Source organism: Globicephala melas, chromosome 3, assembly GCF_963455315.2.
Source record: "Globicephala melas chromosome 3, mGloMel1.2, whole genome shotgun sequence".
Taxonomy (NCBI): domain Eukaryota; kingdom Metazoa; phylum Chordata; class Mammalia; order Artiodactyla; family Delphinidae; genus Globicephala; species Globicephala melas.
The window spans coordinates 40,716,829-40,733,926 of NC_083316.1; positions in this window are offsets into that span (position 1 = coordinate 40,716,829).

Genomic DNA, 17,098 nt, shown 5'->3' on the forward strand with positions numbered 1-17,098 from the left:
GGCACGAAAAAAAAAAATTGATGGGATGATTTCCTGGTCATGATGCATCCCATAAACAGTGGTGGCAGTGAAAGACCAAGGCACTGGCCAATCTCTATAGTTTCTTGAGATTGCTGTGGACTTATGGGCCAATGACAAGGGAAGAATTGGATTACTCAAAAGGCTACCGATACTTGAAACTCCTAGAGTCTTTTGTAGACCCAGTGACCGAGGAAAAGTTATCAAAATAGATTGAGAGCACTTTATTTATTAGCTATGCGGAATCAGGACCCAGTCAATAAAATTCCCAAATATAAACAGTGCTACTCAGGGTGTAGTGCCTAGACCAGCAGCATCAGAATGACCTGGGAGCTTGTTAGAAATACAACTTTTCGAGCACTACCCCAGAACCACTGAACAAAATTCACCTGGGGTCCAAGAATCTGTGGTTTAACAAGCTTTCCAGGTGATTCTTGTGCATGCTAAAGTTTGAGAACTACCGCCCTAGAATCAATTCAAGCTCTGAGTGAGCCCTGGCTCCCTGATGTTCCAAAGGCAGCCAGAATACCCGTACATGGGTCTCTGGTAGGGCTACACAGAAACCGTGTTCAACTCTGTTCTGCCAGCCTCACCTGGCCAGAATTCCCACGCATAATTGGCCTTATTTTCAGGAGTGTACCTGCTGGTGGTAAAGGTACTTGACCATAGACATCACAAGGCACATTTTTCCTAAGAATATTCTCAGCCTTCACTATCTTATGGGAGATCTTCCCAATGAGACTTAAGCCGGACTGGCTAGGAGTTGTGGACTTGCCTTTACCATCCCCTCCAGGCATACGTATTGAGTGGTAAGTTTATCAAGAAGAGACATGAATTTTAAATGAAGATAGTGACATTCCAACCCTGGTCCTCCCTTAAATTGACATTTGTTCCACTTCCCTTCCCTAGCACTTGCCTACAACTTCTTCCAGCAGTTCTACATCATCTTCTTAGAGAGTAGAACTTCCAACTTCATCCACTGGTCAGGAAGCCAAAACTGCTACTAATTTCATCCACCTCTTCTAAGAACAGGGAGCTCTAAGCAACCAGATGAAATAGACGTGCAAGCTCAAAACTATAATAACTGATATCCTCCTAGGAATGTATCCAGAGACAACAACATCCCAAGGTTCATAGGCTGAACCAAGATTGAAAGGGCCTCTCTCACAATGTTTTGACATTCTATTCCTCCTGGCCTCATATCTTTTCCTACCTCAATCACCTCAATGATTCTCTCACTAGAACCTCGGTTCTATGAATTCCTGTCCATTTCCCCACACTCTTTGGCCAAAATCCTAACTATGGATCAGTGAAATCCACCTTCTCTACAACTATACCTATGCTGCTGAGCAAAGATGAAATCCTCAAAAAGTACCACTGGGTGCCCTTACACAAGTATGGAATCTAATCTCAGTTGGGTTCTTTAAGAGCAATATTTTATACATCTGTCTTTTTCCATTTCCCTCCCTGGCACTTCCAAACCACGCCCACTCTCCTCACTTTCAGTGAACTTTGTCTCATCTACTCAACTAGATAATTGCTGCCATCAGGAAAGAATTACGTCAGCTTCCTCCACTGCCATACGTTTGCCCTATTCCATACAATTTGTAACAACCTTCCCTCCAACCTCAAAGAATCTCATTTTCATTTCTGTGTTTTCCACCACCCCCCCTCCCATCTCTTCCAGAAATTCACTCTATGAACAGAACTTTCCCTCCATCATTTAAAATTTTTCCCTCTGTGGTGGTTTTATTACCCTGAGCCTATAAATATGTTTCATAAAAATGTTTCTAAATAAGGATAGGAAAATTGAAATAATTAGTAAAGTTTGCCTAATTCAAGACACACACACACACATAAATGCTTCAGCCTTGGCTAGCCCTTTAAAAAAAAAAAGCCTTCTTGTGTCTTCCTCTAGACACAACCTGTGGCGTAATCTCCATTCTATCTCCACTAGCTCACCTCTCCCTCATTCCTCAACCTTCTGCAATGTGGTCTTTCCTCCTGTTCTTCATCTAAATATGTTTGGCAAACATTATCAATGACTTCCAAGCTCCCAGTACAATGGACACAATGGATGACTCCGTCCTTACCTAATGAATCACTCTTTGATTTGTACATTGTCAACCGGACTCTGCTCTTCTCAATTCCCCGGGTTTTTTAATTTCCCCCACCCGTTATCACACCATTCTTATGGGACTTCCTTACGCGCCGTGTTCTTCTCACCAGTAAAGTAGGATCAAAAGCTGGCAACCTATGGACTGTATCCAGTTTATATTTTATTTGATCACCCACACCTGTAAAATAATTTTGAATTAGTTAACAATATTTTAAAATTAGGAAATCCCACCCCAAAATCTGGATTTCTACTTTCTCTTGAAAAATCTGAGAACCAGATATCACTGGGCCTGTGATCCCACACAATCACCAGGAGCAGAGCAGACATCAGCAACTCTTTCTTTCTTTTTTTTTTTAGCAACTCTTTCTTTAGATGGGTACATGCCCCCTAGTTCACTGCACCTCCCATGTCGCCTGTTGTCCTTCACCTGGTTTGTTTCGCTCATCTACCTGATCTGACTGCCCTTTGTTGGCCAAGAGTTCCATCCTCCACCCCCTCGCTTTTCAGGCTGCACAGTCTTCTATGTATTCCACAATATTCCAATATCATCAGATTGTCATGGTTTTCACTGCAATCCAAATGCTGGTGACTGAAGATTGCTATGACCAGCCCTGACATTTGATTGAGCTTCAGATCATTCCTTTTCTTCTACAGTCAGGAAATTGCCCCTTTACCTACTGCCCCTAACAAAGGGATGCCCCTCACTCTGCTTGTTTCCTCACACAGATTCCTTCCAAATCAGAATCTTACAGGAATAAATCTGATTGGTGAAACTAAGTCCCCAACAGGGAAGCTGGGAAATGCAGGGTTAAATTTTAAATTGGGAAAGTATAATTCAGCATAAAGTAGAGGGAGTGTCCCAGAGATCTTGGCAGCCACAATGACAGGTAAATACCACGAGATAATCTAAACAAAGATAGTTATAAAGTTGTTAAAAGTAGAACTGCAAGTGGCTGAAGCCAGAGAGAGAGTATAGAATTCATCAACATCAGCAAGGTTCAAGAGTATTTTCTCAGAAGCACTCAACAACCAGGAAGCTGTTCCCAATCTACTACCAGTCAAATACTCCACCCAATAAAATGGCTGCTGCCAAACACTCTGCGTTATACCAACACAATTCGGAGGAACATGGGAGGGCAGAGAAATAGACCAGAGAACAACAACATCAGACAGAGAAGCGATTTCCCAAATAATGAACAGCAGTCAGAATTTAGCAGAATGTTTTGCAAGGGAAAGCTTTCTGTCCTCCAGCCTCTAGTGGACCAGAGCAGAAGCTCATACTTAGAAATATGTGACTGAGGAGTCTGAACTCAACCTCAAGCAAAGACTGGTAGAAAACTAAGAATTCTCTGACATTAGCAAAGATCCTTATATGGGAATGTCCGATCTCCAGCACGGATGACATGGGACAGAGACCTAGGTGACAAAAGAAAAAGGACCAGATCAAGATACACATTTCCCTTCACCAATATCTAGGGGCAGAGGGAATGAATATAAACTAAATCAACATTTTGAAAGTTGTTTTAGTTGATTTACTGATTTTTTAATCTGTTAAAATTCTCCTGAAGTGCTTTCCATTTTATGGGCCAAAATTACACCTCAACAAAAACCCACAGGTATCATTTATTTATAGTTAGGAATCAACTATAATTTTTTCAAAAATCTTATATATGACCTCAGTATTAAATTAACACAAAGTTCCAGTAATTAATTAGAAAGAAAACAGAAACAGATTTATATCTATACGTAATAAATCAATATAAAATTCAGAATTTGTCAGAGAAATATTGCACCAAGATGTCCAGAATAGATAAATATATAGAAATTAGCCAAGATGTCCAGAATAGATAAATATGTAGAGACAGAAGGATTAGTGGTTGTCCAGGACTGGGGGAATGGGACATAAATTGGGGGGGCAGGGGGTGACTGCTAGTTGGTACAGGATTTTTTTGAAGGGATGAACATGTGCTAAAATTGATTGTGGTGATGATTGCAAAACTCTGTGAATATATAAACACCACTGAATTGTACGCTTTAAATAAATGAATTGTATGGTATATGAATTTTATCTCAATGAAGCTGGGTTTTTTTTTTAATAACTTCCAAGATAATTTAAATGGAAGAATTTCATAGTTTGGCTTACTTTTAAAATTGTTTTAGGGACTTCCCTGGTGGTGCAGTGGTTAAGAATCTGCCTCCCAATGCAGGGGACTCGGGTTCGATCCCTGGTCAGGGAACTAGATCCCACATGCATGCCACAACTAAGGAGCCCACGAGCCACAACTAAGACCCGGCACAACCAAAAATAAATAAATAAAATTAAAAAGTAAATAAAATAAAATTGTTTTAGTTTTACAAGAATCGATTTTAAAAGATACACATTATTACATCTTAACACATTCTAGTTGTGTACTCATATTTACTCTAGAATTCTATGCCCTTAAATATCAGTTTTGATGGTGGTAAATATAAACCAAGCATTGAAATTATAACTCTAGAAAATTTAGTCATTTTAGCTTCAGTAGAAATCTTTTCATGAATTAATAATACTCCATACTTTCATCCCAGTTTTATGCCATAGAGATGGTGAGAAATGGAGTCAGAATTCTATGGGAAAAAAAGACTTAATTTACCAATGCAAGTTTCTTTTAACATTACTAAGAAAATTCTAGACTTGGTAAATGATAAAAATTCCAGTCTTATCATATCCTACTTTTCACTGAAAACATTTAAGATAAAATTAAAAGAACAATAATTAATAAATTTATATAAAAACTTTACCCAAAGAGAGAATAATTTTGGTTCCACCTGGCTACTAACACAGTCAAACAGTCTTAAGGCAAATAATTATGTTATCACATGTTTTTATTGATGTGCTGCCAATTTCTATAAGCACAGAAGTTAATTTTTTCCCCTTTTGGGTGTAAAGTGATGCTAGAAAAGAGAATTACTAGTATACAAGAGTTTAATCTGTAGTCATATTTTAGTGTTGCTTATTATACTTCATCTTGGAAATGAAAAGCTTGCAACTTTTTTGGCAAATATATTTATGCACACTCATTCTTTCCGATTAGAGCAAATTGTTCCTTAAGAAAAATTTTCACTCCGCAAATAAATATGCTTTATTTTCCACTTAGAAATTCAGTGGAAAATTAGACTCTACCATCTGAATGCTAGTTTTCTTTAATTGAATTAAATTAAATTGTTTTTCACTAATTACGGTTTTAAAATTGCAGCTTTCCCTTTCAGAATGTGAAAGAAGGAAAGAGTTAACTATGTCTTTTCTCCTTTATACGATCTTGATCTTTCATAAAATCCTCCAATCTTAACTCAGATTCTTATTCTTTAGTTAAAGTTGGTGTGTGCTTTTTTTTTAAAGATTTTAATTTGATCATTCGATTCCTTTGGGGAGAGGGACTTGAGACTTTATGCAAACACTTTCTTGTTTATCTAGAATATTAATTATATATCTCAAAGTATGATATACAACATACTATGGCAATGATGCTTATGCATATATAATGAGAGAATCTTGCCTTAAAACTCTACTTCAATTCACATAGGGTTCCCATAATCACCCAAAGCTAGTTGGGGTTTGGCCAGACAAAGGTTACTAATAGCTTACCTGTCAAGAGAAACACTTACACTTTTTGCTCTATCTTGGAATTTGCCCGGAGGGTTTTAAGGCAGGAAACACTAAGTATGCTGATTATTCTTTTTGCACTTCCACTCCCACCCATTCTCCATCCTTTTCTCTCCTGCTCTGGGTCCTGGAAGGCTGAGCCCTACAGAATGCCCCTGTGGGGGCTGGTTTACCTCTAGGTCTGGCCAGGTCAATGAGAAGAAAGCAGAGGATGGGAGGAAAGAGATGTGGGGTACTGGTTCCCTGCTCGCTCCCTGTTTCAGCACCAACTCTCTGGTAGTCGCTGCTTCCCTCCATGACCATCCAGGAGAAGGAGGGCGGCCCAATCTATACATTTCCAGTTCCCTTTCAGTCCAGAAACTCTATTTCTTGCCCTCATTCTTCTCTAAGGAAAGTAAGGTCTTCCTATTTTTACTTGTCTAGGTGCTATTGCTTGCTTATTCCCTTACCCCTGCAACACCACTGTGACGAGTCCTATCCTGTGTGAAGGTTCTGATCAAACTCTCGGGCCAGGGACCGGGCATGGATTCTCTCTTCCTGCCTCAACCTGACAGACACAGGAGTCTTCTAAGACTTCCTATTCAGACCTGATTTTTGGTTGATCAATCCTGAATTCATATAGGAAAAGGGGGGAAGAAAACATTCAGGAAGAGAAGAGTTTCTCTACCACAGCCTGATACGACTGCTTCTCAGTTTGATCTGCCTCATTTCATTGAAAAACACTGCTTTTGCTAACACTGCTTCTAAACTTCGGATCCTTAGCCAATACACGTGAACGTGTGCATTTTTAGGGTACATAATTCAGTGAATACAGCAGTTTGACACTCTCAAATTGGAATAGCAGCAAAGAGAGGCAACTTCCACTGAAAACCAAAAGAGGTTTCCTGAGGCCTCTTCACTTGTTTTATCAGCACACTCCAGTTTCAGGGCTAAAGCAATCTATTCCACCACCTTCTCTGTCCAGACTTGTGTCCAGGACCATGGCACCAATCTGTTTGAAAGCACAAGTTTTTCAGCTGTGTTTTTGATAATGAGTCTGCTATAAGCACTGCTTTATTTCCTTGCTCAACTGAGGAGAAAAGCCTAGACTCAGAATCTGCTACATTTTTGGATTAACAAAGGAGCTTATCTTATTTAAATAATGGAAAGAATCATTATAATAAAATCAGTGAGGTCATAGTCAATGTATTAATTACCACAAGTAGGTTAAATAAATTCAAATTACTAAGACAAACGTATTTATTTCTTTAAGTGAATAAATGTAATTTTGTATAACAAATATTCTAACACATACAGTTTCTTAAACATGCCTGGAGATTAACATAACCTGAAGTTTATAGGTTACAATTGTTAACCAAAAATCTTTCATATTTGGAAGCTGCATATCACAGAAGATTTCCTTATAAATGTTAATGACATTTATAAAGAAATATAATTGTGTTTAAAAGAGACAAAATTGGTACAAATTTAAAGTGGAAGAGCTTTGCGTCTCCTCCCACCCACCCTAGGTTGAAGGTTACTTGTACCTCATGTTCTTAAAACCACTTAAGCACTTTTTTTTAAAAAAAGTCATGTGTGTTTGATTCGAATAAGAAATGCATACACGTGTTAGTAAATTCAAAGGGAACAAAAGGATATCTAGGGAATTGAATGTTTCTCTCCCACCCCTATATCCTGGTCACCAAGTTCTCCTCCTCTGAAGCAATGAATGGTACCAGTTTCCTGTATATTTTTCAGAAATACTCAGTGCATAAGCAAGCATGTACTGTATTTTTGTGCAGTTTGCTTTGTCCACTTCTTATATCTTATAGGATATAGATTGTTCCATATCGGTATAGAGCTGGCTCATTTTTTTAAAAAAGAAGATAAAGTGTTAAAAGACATAGATGTGGGCTTCCCTGGTGGCAAAAAAAATAAAATAAAAAATAAAAAGACATAGATGTACCATAACTTAGGCTATTTTTTAAGACCTTTCTTGTTTTGGGTATCCTGTGCTAGCTACTCATCAACACTTTATTTTTCCTTCGCCTTTTATTTCCTAGTCACCTTCTTGATTTATTTGTTCGTTTTCACTTATATAGCAGAAAAGGTAAGAACAAATGTGATGATGATGATGACATAAGGATATAGGAGGGTGAAGAGACAATTTGCTTTCATGAGGATTTTTCAGTGGTGTACTGGGAAGTGTGATTTACCAATAAGTTTTCCAGGGAGAAAAAGCCCTGCTTGGCGGCATTTGCCGATCATTGTATCATAGTCAGTTTCAAGCTACCAATGTGATGCCACTGAACCCAGAGTTGGAAAGAGATATGTACGATTCTATAGTATTTTTTCTGAACAGATACAAGAGAATTAATCTCATCATTATAGATAATAGTAAAATGATTAGGAAGTGATGGGTTTTAAAATATGTATTACTTTTGTTTTGGTATAATTTAACTAATACACGTATACTTACATAGCTTAATTTTGAATACCAGCTTGTTAACTTCTAACAATTGGCTTACAAAATTCCTGAAAATATTACAATCAGCTCTCGTGAGCTGGTATGCACCAACTCTGGCATGCCTCTAATTGTGTTTATCCTTATTGAGCAGGTACCTACATTAGCATATGTCTAAAGATATCTTCTCTTGACTCATAATCATCTCAAATTTAATATGTCCAAAAGCAAAATCCTGATTACCCCCTATGCTCAAACCCCTTTCTTCCAATTGCTCTAGTCAGAAACCTTGGAATCATCCTTTACTCTTTTCTTTCATACACACTACATCTAATCTGTCTGTAAATCCTGTTGGCTCTACTTTCACAATAATATCCAGTTTCCAACCACTTCTCATCACCTCCACTGACACCACCTTGGTCCCTCTTGTATGCCAACACCTAGGATGTTGTCTAGCACATAACTAGAACTGAACAAATATTCATTGAATGAATAAACGTCTGAATGCAAGGCAGAATATTTTGAAAAAAAGTAATCTCATTTTTATGTGGTTTAACTTTCTTTTGTCATTACCCAATCAAAAATCTGCAATGGGCCCTTATTTTCTAGAAAACTGCAATTTGTAAGCCACTGACTTTTCACAGATCCACATACGCACCGAACATTATAATATGTCTGCTAACAGACGAACATCCATTTTTTTCCCTATGTCTGTAGATGCTTTGGTGGTAAGTAGAACACAAATCTATTTTAAAATACTATTAAATTTATCGTAGCTTTTTTGTCATTATACAGTTTTTCAGAAAAATCCCAAAATTATGATTACAAAGGAGTCCTTGTACTGGAAAAAAAAAAAAAAAGAAAAAGAAAAAGCTAACCTAGGGGAAGAAGTCCAAAATCAATTGCATTTAATTTTAAAACTCACTAATTAAAATTGTGATGGGTGATACTTATAGTACAAAGAGGTGTGCCTGACTTTGTGAATGATAACAACATGAATAGGGCATATTCTTGGTCCTATAAGAATTTTAATCTACTTGGGAGATAGACACAATTCAAAATAATTCTACCTTGAGTTCTACTGTGAAAAGAATACAAAGTACTATGAGGCTATCTGAAAAAGAGATCAATTCTACCTAGAGGAAAAAGGCTTATCATCAAAAGAGGTGGAGACAGTCTGAGCTGGGCCTTATAGGCTGGCTAGCTAGAAGGTAGAAACACATTCCAGGCAAAGAGAAAAGGTTGAGTTAAAGAATGGGCATGAAAGTGAAGAGTGTACTCAGAGAAGCCCTGTAGAATGGTTTTTATGGCTAAAGGTATATAGTTGTAAGGCGTGGAATGGTAGGATAAGCTAGAAAGATAAGTTGTAATCAGATTGCTGTGGGCTAGGCTGATGAATCTGGTCTTTGTTCTGCAAGTGAAAAGCAGCCATTAAAGTTTTTCAATTGCATTCAACAAATATCTGTAAGTACCCCTAATATGTAACTAGCCATGAGCCAGGTACTAGAGATGCAGTGGCCACCAAGAGAGAGAAGATATTGTCTACCCTCAGCCTTTGAGCAAGAGAATGATGTCACCTGATCTATATTTTTGGAAGATAAATCCACAGAAAAAATGACTAATTTCTTAGTTTTTCAGTCACTTGTAAGGGAAATTATTTTGGACAGATAAAATATATTCACTATAAACAATTCCCCTCATCTGTAATTCCCTCCAACCCCTTTTCTAGGGAAGATAGAGTCAAAGAAGAGTTTTTTCTTATAGAGAGGAATGAGGAGCAGGAAGCTTGTTATGAGTTGAATTGTGTCCTCTGAAAACTAATATGTAGAAGTTCTACTCTTAGCACCTCAGAATGTGACCATATTTGGAAATAGGGTCACTGCAAATGTAATTAGTTAAGATGAGTCCATTTAGGGTGGACCCTAATTCAATATGACTTGTGTCCTCATAAAAAGGGAAATTTGGATGGAGATGCACACCGGAAGAACGCCATGTGAAGGTGAAAGCTGAGATTAGGGTAATGCTTCTACAAGACAAGGAATGTCAAAGATCGCCAGCAAACCACCATAAGCTAAATCCATGGAACAGATTCCCCACCACAGCCCTGAGAAGGAACCAGTCCTACCCATACCTTGATCTTGGAGTTCTAGCCTCTAGAACTGTGAGACAATACATTTCTCTTCTTTTTTTTTTTTTTTTCTTTTTGCGGTACGCGGGCCTCTCACTGTTGTGGCCTCTCCCGTTGCGGAGCACAGGCTCCGGACGCGCAGGCTCAGTGGCCATGGCTCACGGGCACAGCCGCTCCGCGGCATGTGGGATCTTCCCGGACCGGGACACGAACCCGTGTCCCCTGCATTGGCAGACGGACTCTCAACCACTGCACCACCAGGGAAGCCCTAAATTTCTGTTCTTTAAACCACCAAGTTTGTGGTATTTATGTCAGTTCTTACAAGCTTATAGAAGGATGAAGGCTATAATGTTCCACATTAGAAAAGGAATAGCAAAAGATCTCTGTTGGCTTGGTGAAATCAGAGTGGTGAAGGCTGAGTCTGTAAAGCTGGACAGGTTTCTTGAAAGGTAAAGGGGGAGAGAACACACTAAAAAGGAACTTTGAGGGGAAGAATAGAAAAGTCTAATAGGAATGTTCAGTAAAACTTTGCTGTGTGGTGTGTGATGTCATTCTCTTCTTCAGCTCCCCCGAAAGCATTCAGTAAAATCTACATTATTCACGTTCTTAGGTGATTTAGATTTGAACTTTTAGATGAAGCAAAAACCATGTTCACCTGGTTCAAGGTGAACAGTCAATGACAAGGTTTCCCACTGAGCCCTCTCATAACTACAACAGAGCCTCATTCATTTCAGAGATATTGATTAAGCACCAACTCTGTCAGGCACAGTGCAGGTATTTAGAATTCAGTAATAAACAAGAGAGGCACAATCCCTGCCCTCATGGAGCTTAAAATCTAGTGAGAAAGAGACAATAGGGATTTCCTTGGCGGTCCAGTGGTTAAGACTCTGTGCTTCCAATGCAGGGGGCACAGGTTCAATCCCTGGTTGGGGAACTAAGATCTTACTTGCTGTACTGTGTGGCCAAAACATTAAAAAAAAAAAAAAAAAGATAGACAATAAATAATTCATCATGTTTCTATTAAAATTACTATTGGTTTGAGTAGTTTCACTTATACAAGTAGTATGTGTAAAGGCAAAGTATAGGATACTGTAATAATATGTAGCCTAGGGACTTCCCTTGTGGTCCATTGGTTAAGAATCCGTCTTGCAATGCAGGGGATGACAGTTCGATCCCTGGTCTTGGAACTAAGATCCCACATGCTGTGGGGCAAGTAAGCCCACACACCACAACTACAGAGCCCACGTGCTCTGGAGCCCGTGCACCACAACTAGAGAGAAGCCTGTGCACCACAATGAAGAGCCTGTGCCCCGCAATGAAAGATCCTGCGTGCCGCAACTAAGACCCCACGCAGCCAAAAATAAATTAATTAATTAAAATAATAATGATAATAATATATAGTCTAACCTAGGCTGGCGAGCCGCTAAAGCTGAGACTTGAAGGTTGAGGAGGAACTAGCTGGCAGTGGTAGCCTGGGGAGGGCTGGAGGTGGTAATGAAGATTTTCCCACACAGACGGAAACAGTGATACTCTGAAGGATCACAGAGGTTGGTTTATTTGACAAACAGCAAGCAGGTCATTGAGTTTGAAACTCAGTGGGGAAGGCAGAGAAAGGTAGAAAATGAAGCTGGAGAGGTGAGTGCCAGATCATGCAGAAATTTGTAGGATTTTAAATTTTATCTGAAGAGCAATCGCAAACCATTAAGGAATTCAAACAGGTCAAGGATACCATCAAATTTCAATTTTAAAAATTCTATTGTCCACAGAATTGGGGAAGAGGGATAGAGGAAGAGGGAAGAGAAAGAGGGGAGAGGAGGGACATGACCACTGTTGGCTTCTGTTTTAGGTTATTTGAGGAAACCCCACAGCCTCCTTGTGTTCTGCCTACATGAGGATTGCTGCTTCCCATGCCAGCCATACTCTAAGATGCTGAAGAAACTCCTTGCTTGTTCTCTTTGGAGAAAGTAAAAACAAGGAAAATATATTAAAGAGTGAGATCTTTCTTGTAAAGTCTCCTTATTCTCTTTTGTGTTTTCTTTCCACACCTAGGTCGTGATTTATGCCATTTCATTTTCATTGGCTGGAGAACATTGCTTATTAGACTCAGATCTAGTTGCCTTTGGTAAGGACAAACAGTTGATGTTCATTTATTTTTTATTATACCCTTATACCCTTACTGATGTTCTTTCCATTTGCCTTCTTTATTTTTTTCAAGATTTGATTCTAGGGGCTTCTCTGGTGGCGCAGTGGTTAAGAATCCACCTGCCAATGCAGGGGACACGTGTTCGAGCCCCAGTCCAGGAAGATCCCACATGCTGTGGAGCAACTAAGCCCGTGCGAAACAACTACTGAGCCTGCGCTCTAGACCCTGTGAGCCACAACTACTGAGCCACGTGCCACAACTACTGAAGCCCACGTGCCTAGAGCCCGTGCTCCACAGCAAGAGAAGCCACCGCAGTTAGAAGCCTGCTCACCGCGACAAAAAGTAGCCCCCACTTGATGCAACTAAAGAATGCCCGAGTGCAGCAAGGAAGACCCAATGAAGTCAAAAATAAATAAATAATTTTTTTAAAAAAAGATTTGATTCTACATAGAGCATTATCTAAAAACAAAAAACATCAAAGCAATAACTTTTGCAAACGTGGCAATTTTTCTTTAAAAAAATTCTAAACGTTTACATTTGTTCTCTGTGCTGACTTGCAACATGCTTCAGATTCAAATGAAGGTCATATCCACAGTTTATCTGGACTATAAAGAAGATTATAAAACTAGCAACACTCTTAAGAGATACTTGTTATCTATTTGCTGTATGGACATAACATGCTCCCTCAACCTCATATTTGATCCTAGTCAATATCTTAGTTGTCCGAGGGTATCAAAGAATCAAGACTTAAAAAAAAAATCTCATGTTTTCTCAATACTTAAAAGTTTATCTAAGTTTCTAGAAATGTGTGAAGGATGAGATATGAAAAGGAGTATGCACTTTCCCCAAGCCTAATTTTGACAGCTTAAAAAAAGAAGCGTCTCTTATGAAACATTATTTAGACTGAAAAGGAATCTAAACAAACCTTCAAGCCATCAGTCTGCACTTTAAACCCCTAAACTAGCCAAGGACTTGAGATTTTATGCTTCCTTTGTTGTGAAGCTAAATATTATGGGATGTAATATTATAGGATGTAATATACCTGACTCAAACCTTCATTTCCATTTACATGGAATTTGAAAAAGGAAACTAAATTGATGTTTTATTTGCCACACTCTAAGGAACATTGCATGTACCAGCAAACCGCCGGTCACCTAAGATAGGATTAAGAACTTTATTTTTCCATTCAATTATCAAGTATCTACTAAATTCTCAACTCCCAAGTTTAGGAACAATGTCTGTCTTTTTTTGGCCTTGCCATGTAGCGTGTGGGGATCTTAGTTCCCTGACCAGGGATCCAACCCCTGCCCCCTGCAGTAGAGTCCTAACCACTGGACCACCAGGTAATTCCCTAGGAACAACGTCTGTCTTGTTCGTCACAGCTTACCTACCATTTAAGAAACTGCTGGCACATAGGAAACCCTCAAGAGATATTTGTGAAATGAATAGCTGCATAACATAACATAATTAACTATTATGTTAATAGTTTTAACATACTCCATTTTATATATATATATATATATTTTTTTTTTTTTCGGCACGCGGGCCTCTCACTGTTGTGGCCTCTCCCGTTGCGGAGCACAGGCTCCGGACGTGCAGGCTCAGTGGCCATGGCTCACATGCCACCAGGGAAGCCCTATTTTTTTGTATATAGTTCTTCACTCCAAAACATTGCCATCTACCTGCCTAATCTACTAGCCCATATTATTCCCCATTGTTGAACCCACATAAGGAAATTATTCAGCTTTTAGGGACTTCTCTAGTGGCCCAGTGAGTAAGACTCCACGCTCCCAATGCAGGGGGCCCGGGTTTGATCCCTGGTCAGGGAACTAGATCCTGCATGCATGCCGCAACTAAGAAGTCTGAATGCCACAACTAAGACCCAGCGCAGTCAAAATAAAGAAATACATATTTTAAAAAACACATTTAAGGGCTTCCCTGGTGGCGAAGTGGTTGAAAATCTGCCTGCCAATGCAGGGGACACGGGTTCGAGCCCTGGTCTGGGAAGATCCCACATGCCGCGGAGCAGCTAGCCCCGTGAGCCACAATTACTGAGCCTGCGCGTCTGCAGCCTGTGCTCCGCAACAACAGAGGCCGCGGTAGTGAGAGGCCCGCGCACCGCAATGAGGAGGGGCCCCCACTTGCCGCAACTAGAGAAAGCCCTTGCACAGAAACGAAGACCCAACATAACCATAAATAAATAAATAAATAAATAAATTTTTTTAAAAAGGCAAAATTCCTTTTTAAAAAAAACTAAACACATTTAAAAGAATTACTCAGCTTTGAAATAATTCCTTGAAGCCTCTGAGAAGTTCTAACTCTGTGGATCTATAGATATCACAATTACTAAAGTATCTATTTCTTTGACCAAGCACAGTTCCCTTTGAACTGAATTCCCCATCTAAAGCGTACAAGCCTTTCTAGTCAAAGAATTATTATTTCAGCACACACACAAAAATAAACAGCATAAAGATGATTTTAAATGACAGAATATCAACATCAAAATTCTCAAGATGAAACAAGAAAAAGCCATGTGCCTGACAAATGTTAAAGGGCTATGATTAAAAACAAATGATAAACTCAAGGTTTTGTGAAGTCATCCAAAATCAGAACTGAGGCTATAAACTTATTTAGATATCTTTATTATCTTACAATGTGCCAGAAGGACTTAAACGACTCCCCAGAGTATTAGACGCATACTTCCTTGAGCACTGCTTTGAGTAGCACTGATGTATTATAGCACTGTTGTCTCTGAAGTATTTCATATTAAAACATGTGTGTGTGTGTGTGTGTGTGTAAAACACATGGAATATTGCTTTGGTAGGCATATTTCTCCTGATGAGTCAGTTGTAATACACCATCATATGCCCTACTTACTTTGCCTCCATTTGCGTGGGCATGACAAACTCTTTCTTTTCTTGAGCATGGTAAAAGTGAAGACAGGAATTCCCTGGCGGTCCAGTGGTTAGGACTTGGTGCTTTCACTGCCTTGGCCCGGGTTCAATCCCTGGTTGGGGAATTAAGATCTTGCAAGTTCTGTGGTGTGGCCAAAAGAAAAGTGAAGCCAAAAATTGGGAGTGAGCCTTTATTTCATATTCTGGTGAATAGTTTCAGCCCATTGTCATTGATAAAAGATGTGCACATTGTAGTACTGGAAGTGATCCCATTGACTCATCAGGAGAAATATACCTACCAGAGCTGTACTCATTTGGATATTAAAATACTTGAGGCGGAAGGGCACATTTTAGGAACTAGTGGAAGAAATAAATGACAAAGAGCAGAATCATTTACGGATAGTGATCATTTTTTTTTCTCACTGCAGCTAAGAAGAAATGATCAACAGTTTTATGAACAATGGCTGGAAGAATATAAGTCAGGAGCTTTTCTCAACTCGGGATATTCAAAGAAGATAGAATCAAAATTGTCTCTGCAATGCCCAGAATATTAATTCCATATAATTATCTGTTTGCAGTTAGCACTCCCCATTCTGTAAATGCATCTCTATGCTAAGAGGGTATGACTATATTTGGCTACTTTAATTTTCAAATTGAATCATCATAGACTATTTAGTTGATTCAATTCAAGCAACAAGTATATTTTGAGGATTAATCTCAAGCCCAGCACTTTTTGAATGCATCAGATATATAAAAGAAAGGTAAGTTTCTTCCCATAGTAGATCAAGAATTTAATGGTGAGATGAGAAATTCACAAAGAAAACAACTAGAAAATAATACAAGAGTATATAATTAAGAGCTAAGCCACTTAATGTGAACCACACAATAAATTTTATTTAAATTGAACAAGTCCCAGCATGATTCATAGCAAGGAGAGAACATACATTGGTTTATGAAGTGTGGATAGAATCAGGTATCAGAGCGGAGGGTAGAGGTATTTGAGACAGGGAACATGGAAAGTAAAGGCAGAGAAGAGAGAGCCAGCCTGGTGGGTACAACACCGTAGTAAAAAAGGCTTAGAGAAGAGCTTTTCTAAAGCATTGCATTAGTGCTGTTTGAAATCATATTAGTTATGAAACTTCTGTCCCGCAAGGAACCCCATTCCCAAAGATCATGACTTGCTTGTAATGACCAGTGTTATGTAGTCTTGGCTTTAGGTTACAAGCATCTGGAGGGTTCAAGCAATACTTCCTTACTTGCTGTAGAACCATGCCTAAATCCAGTGAGATGAATAGTGACTTACTTTTTCAATATGCTTAATAAGGTCTAGGTTCCCAGACAGTAAAAACAATTCTCCAAACTTTTGTAATATGGGTTGAAATGTACCCAATACTACTTAGATGTACAGCAGATTATACCTTTCTTTATTTCAAATAATCTCATCTTGTCTTTGAGTCCCCACTGCCACTGATAATTGAAGAAAAACTTAGTCTCTAGATAAAGGTAGAAAACCATAATTCAAAAAGGCACATGCACTCCAATGTTCACTGCGGCACTATTTACAACAGCCAGGTAATGGAAGCAACCTAAATGTCCATCAACAGAAGAATGGATAAAGAAGATGTGGTACATATACCACATCTTTTTTTTTCAAAATGAGCATTTATTTCACAGAAGCCTTGGCACAAAGAGTCTGGGGTGAATGTGGTT